This window comes from Rhinolophus sinicus, chromosome 2 (assembly GCF_057876585.1).
Source record: "Rhinolophus sinicus isolate RSI-liver-muscle chromosome 2, RSI-T2T, whole genome shotgun sequence".
NCBI lineage: Eukaryota > Metazoa > Chordata > Mammalia > Chiroptera > Rhinolophidae > Rhinolophus > Rhinolophus sinicus.
The window spans coordinates 7354780-7360835 of NC_142502.1; the positions used below are offsets into that span (position 1 = coordinate 7354780).

The following is a 6056-nucleotide window of genomic DNA, read 5'->3' on the forward strand; positions in this document are numbered from 1 at the left end:
CAAATGGTCCTATTTCATCTTTTCTTGTGGCAGAATAGTATTCCATTGTGTATATATACCACATCTTCTTTATCCATTCATCTATCGAAGGACACTTTGGTTGTTTCCATGTCTTGGCCACTGTAAATAAAGCTGCAATGAACATTGGAGCGCACATGTTTTTATGGATAAATGTTTTCAGATTTTTTGGGTAGATACCCAGGAGAGGGATTGCTGGGTCATATGGTAATTCTATTCTTAATTTTTTGAGGAACCTCTACACTGCCTTGCATAGCAGCTACACCAGTCTGCATTCCCATCAACAGTGTATGAGGGTTCCTTTTTCTCCACAGCCTCTCCAACACTTGTTACTATTTATCTTGTTGATGATAGCCATTCTGACTGGGGTGAGGTGGTATCTCATTGTGGTTTTTATTTGCATTTCTCTGATGATTAGTGATGTTGAGCATCTTTTCATATGTCTATTGGCCATTTGTGTGTCCTCTTTGGAGAAATGTCTCTTCAGGTCCTCTGCCCATTTTTCAATTGGGTTGTTTGTTTTTTTGTTGTTGAGTTATATGAGTTTCTTATATATTTTGGATATTAGCCCCTTATCAGAGGTGTTGCTTGCAAAAATCTTCTCCCATTTGGTTAGTTGCCTCTTTATATATATTATCTTTTATGCTTACTCTGGCTAAGGCCAGTGTGTATTACCTAAGTAATATCAATATCAGACTATCGTAATGTCTCTGGAGAAATGGAGACAGCATTGTTAACAATTGAGTTTGGTCCTATAACATGTCATGTCCCCGAAAATAAGACCTAGCCAGACCATCAGCTCTAATGTGTCTTTTGGAGCAAAAATTAATATAAGTCTCGGTCTTATATTGTATAAGACCTGGTATTATATTATATTATATTTTATATTATATTAATTATATTATATTATGTTCTATTATGTTCTACTATATATTATTATATTATATTATGTTATACCCCCAGTCTTGTATTATGTTAAAATGAGACCAGGTCTTATAGTGGTTGATGGTGACCCGAACAACCACTATCCCTGCCTCGAGGGGCTGGGCTCTCCCCACACTGCCCGTGCTCAGATGCCATCAATGTATTTTATCACAGGCATCGGAAATAGTTTATTGCCTTTTTGGCTTTTTGTGCAATCACACAGGCCCTGGCTCCGAAGGGCCTTAGATTAAAGCTCTGCTGTCGTCAGTCTGAAATTCTTAATTTTTATACATGTTCATTTTGTACTGGATCTCCCATGTTCATTTTGTATTGGATCTCCTTTGTTCATTTTGTACTGGATCTCACAAATTATGTAGCCAGTCCCAGGTTCATGCATTATAATATGACAAAAGTATCAAAAATAATTATGATTCCATAAAGAACTTAGAACTCACCTCCTACATTGTTTAAATCTTTTGATATTCATAACCTCTAAATCCCTGAGAAGTCATAAGAGGAGATTTTTAAATAGGGAAAGTCAGGACTCACGGGCTTCTGTCTGTGTCTAGCTAAAATCCCCATTTCCTGAGCCTCACACTGTATTTCTCAAATTTAATCACTCCACCCATGTACTTTCAAGATCTTGTCCTTTTTTCTTCCTTATCACAGCTGAGCATGTCACCAAAGAATGTGGGGCTCCTAGCTCTGCCCTTGCCACTCCTCTGTGCGTTAGATCTAAATTTATGTAACCTTTGGGACCTGCATAGCACTTCATGGCCAAGAATTTTCCAACCATCGGACTTCACTGTGGTTCGGTTGACTGTGGGCATACGTTTACCTCTTTGCTCCAATTCATAGAGAACAGGAAGAAAAACAGGATGCACGAGTTAGGGATGAAGCTTGTGGAAGAAATCGAGTCTTCCTCACTCTGGTCTCCACCAAGCCTGACCCACCACGGAGCAATCAGAACTGCCGATGTGAAAGGACCTGGTTGCAGGAAGCCCAGGCCGTCTGGCCACTGCAGAAGGACAGTTTTTCAGTGTTACTGCACGAGGAGGCCACGAAGAGTTTGGTCTAGCAGCCTCTGGTTATTATTTTGTTTTTGGACGCTCCTGTGATTTGCACTTACAGCAGTTTGTCCTCTCAGTAGGTAACTATTGCAGAGTCAAACAAACCACAGCTTCACTTTGCCGGGGTGAGGTGAAATCTACAGCTGTCATCATGATCGTCTTCCTTTAAGATAATTATCCAATCTCTAGAGGTGAGCGGGAGAATGAGCGTTTCCCTTACCGGTGGGATTTAAGCCATTCTATTAGGTTGGTGCAAAAGTAATTGCAGTTTAAAAGGTCAAAAATAATTGCAAAACCCGCAATAACTTTTGCACCAACCTAATATCTTATCAAGCTTTTTTTATTTCAATCATGTTTTTTTGTCTATTTGTGTTGTATTATGTGTGTGTATATCTTATCTGATATATACATATATGTAAACGTATATAAATACTATATTATACATATATATGTGTGTGTGTGTATATATATATCTATATATCTCCCATTCTATACCCTTGGCAATGGGTTAGTGGAGTTACATTTTCTGTGTAGTGGGGAAAGGCTTTTGGTTCTAAAGTTAGTGATAAGATTAAACTCAGGTGAAATGAAACCCAGAATACCAAATTTCTCTATTTTCCACTTTGCTGTCTGTAACTTCCATTTTAGGAAAATCACAATGATTCTTCTAACAACCAAAATAACCCTAACCAAAATAGAGATGGAGTGATTTTTTAAAAAATACACAGTCCACAGTTTTCTCATAGAGAAAAAAGTCTAGTGCGCACAATCACGAGACAGTCATTGAAATATAAAACAGGAAAGGCTCCCCTAGCCATAAAAATACCCCTTTTCCCTTTTTAAAGCTCTAAACTTTCCCTCTTTATTCTCAGACTTTGAAAGCACTTCACAGATTTCCAGGAACGATGGCGAATTTTCAAACATTCCCTAGAAAGGGTGTAGCCTTGTGTTTCTCATTTCTCCCCCCATCCTCACATCAGTGTGACACTTGCAAGCCCAGGTTTTTGGTTTTTGTTTTTTTCTTTTTTTTATCACAGCTCATTCAAGGATGAACGAGAGATAACACCGCTTCCGGGTGATGGAAGTGGAACCTGTGAGAATCAAGGAACCGGCAAGCAGTCCTCAAGGAACAAAGCTTGGTAAATAAGACTCTGCTGCATTATTTCCATCCCGCCTCCAAAGCTGTTTTGTTTCTAATCCATTTTCTTATACATGTTGACTCCTTTGAAAAACTCTTGCTACTTTCCTAAGGAAAGTCTCCAGGGGAGCAAGCTTTCCAAGCCCCCTGCTGAATGCGTGGCACGCCAATAGTTTACAGAAATGGGAAACTGACAGATTGCTCTTCCCTGGGCCCTGTACCCCCACAGCTACTTAACCAGCATTGAGACTTGTAGGCGTCTAAGGAACATACTTTTTGGAAGCCATTCTTCTCTGGGCATCTTGACTGCTATTATGATGTCATTCATGCTCCTTTGGTCTTATTCCAGATGCATAACATTAACACAAAACATTGGAGGTCATGAGAGTGTTGGGCTCCAGAAACATTATTGCTTGTCTGTTCATAGCCAGTCCTCAAATGGCTTGAATTTCTAAAGATGAAATTGGAATCATTTCTAGCATTTACACAATTGGAAATCCAGTTGTGTGGGGGGTGGGAGTGGAGGTGGGGTAGGTCCATTTCTATTCTCTGGGGACCCCAATAATATTATAGACCCAAGAATTTTTCTAGTTCTCAAAGTAGTAGCTTGTTTAACTATTATTATGAATAAATCAAAAGAGCTTCGGATTGCCTTCACCAAGTTATGCAAGGGCTATTAAACACACGTATAGGATTCGTACACTGCAGAGATGTTTGCAGAGACATGGTGATGCCAAGTAGCAGCACCTCCAGTCACCCCAAGTGAAAATACTGTGCTTGGGATGCAAGCTTAGCTTCAGTACAAATCCCCTAGACCCTTCTTCTAACCAGAGGGCCAACCCCTGTCCCCATTATTTCTTATATTGAGATTCACAGATGCTGGGAGTGCAAACAGAGTGGTCTCGACAAGTCTGTGTATTAGTTACCTGTTGCTGCATAACAAATGACCCCAGAACTTAGTGGTTACAACATTAATAATCCTTTATTGTTTTTCACAGTTTCTGTGCATAGGGAATTCATTCAGGTAGGGCAGAGCAGGGACAGGCTCTCTCTTCAGTGTGACTTCTGGGGCCTTAGAGGGAAGACTCAGGTCATGGGTTGAAGTCATCTGAAGGCTCGTCACTGTCATATCTGGTAGTTGATGATGGCTGTTAGCTGGGGGCCTAGCTGGGGCTGTGGGCCGGACACCCACATGTGACCTCTCCATGTGGCCTGGGCTCCTCACAACATGGTGACTTGGCTTCTAGATATGACCATCTTGCGACAAAGAGAGAGTCCGACAGAGCTGTATGTCTTTTGTGACCCAGCTTTGGCGGACATGCAGCTTCCATTCCACAATGTTCTACTAGCCAAAGGAGTTACAAAGGCTTGCCCTGGTTCAAGGGGAGGGAACATAGACTCCACCTCTCATTGCAGATGTGTTGAATCACCTGGTAAGAGTGTGGGGATGGAAAGTATATTGAACAATACAATCTGCCCTAGGTACTCCTCCATATACACTGGCTTTCCTGTAAAGTGGTGGATTAATTATCAACATTAAACAGCAAAGGCACCTCCTGAATAAATACTGATGGACCTCCATGAGACCTACCGTGACTCCTGGTCTCCTGTGGGATACAACGACAGTTCCACGATTCAGTGCAAGCCCAGAAGAACTTGCCAACTGCAAAGAGAGGAGAGCCAATTGCTGGACTCTTCTCCCAGCTAGGCTTTTGGATAAACGTCCGGAGAGCCCAGGGTTCAGCAAGTCGAGAGCCAGCTAAAGCAACACCATAAAAACAACACCCTCCATTCTGCTGAGCGTGGTGTTTTAATAAGCACGATCCTGTCTAACACACCAGACAGCTGGCGGATTGGAGTTTGGATGGTCTTTTCACAGAGATTCAATGGTAAACAAGAAAGACACTTCTCTGTCCAAGGATTTTATATTCTACTTGGAGAAGATGGACGATAAACAAAACAGAATAAACAAAGTGACAAATGAACAAGAAAATACTAGTGAGTATTGGGCATTTTGGAAACAGTGGCACAGTGACAGTGGAGAGGCACACAGTACCATACCTAGCGCAGCAGTGCATTCTAAGTGTTCAGTAATCATCTCTCCAAGACTCTTGGAATATGCGTCAGACACAGTTACATTCTGGGGATGGAGGAACTAAAGTCCCCGGGAAGATCCGGGGCTTTGTGACACCAGTGGCCAGCAGAAATCGCATGGGTTGGCTTAGAGACAAGGCCAAGGTGAGAACTTTGGATTCCTGGCCGCAACCCCTTTTGTCCCCACGCTGCAGGGCTCCAGGTCATGGTGGCCGATCCAGGGTCTCAGATCAGTCCCCAGAGGTATCCAGGCTGGGCCAGGGTCTCTCTCCACCTGGGGTCTCGTTGGTGTGCTCAGAAGCCCTTTGAGAACAGAGAAATCAAAGTAACCAACTGCGAAATGGCCATCCATTCAGATCAGGAAATGAATTAAAACTTGTCATTCTTTACATAGTAGATTTGGTCATGACAAGCTGGATGTAAACACCGTCTTTGTGGATAAAATTGTATTTTAAAAGCTCTCACACCAGGATTGGTAAAATGTTGATATTTGTGGAAGTTGAATAAAGGGTTCATGGGGGCTCATTATACTATTCTCTCTAGTTTGTTGTATGCCTGAAAATTCCTCAAATAAAAAGCAAGTAAATAAGTAAATAAGTAAGTAAATGAATAAGTAAATAAATAAATAACAAGCTGTCCTTCTGGCAGTGGATGTCTCTCTCTCTCTCTCTCCTTCTCTTAAAATGAGAACAATTCTAACTAATCTTTTTTGTAAAATTAAGTTTTGCCAAAAAAAAAAAAAAGAAATTGTAACTATTACTACACATTGGGTTTTTCTGATGCCAAGCATTAACATATTAAAATGATTTGCA

The 6056-nt window shown here is 41.2% G+C and overlaps 1 long non-coding RNA gene across 1 annotated transcript; it reads left to right on the top strand.

The window, feature by feature from the left end:
- The first annotated feature begins 883 nt into the window (after positions 1-883).
- LOC148758737 (uncharacterized) lies at positions 884-5804 on the top strand. The gene is made up of 3 exons (XR_016019644.1): positions 884-2203; positions 3050-3151; positions 4633-5804. It is a non-coding gene; the product is annotated as an uncharacterized LOC148758737 (long non-coding RNA).
- The last annotated feature ends 252 nt before the right edge of the window (positions 5805-6056 follow it).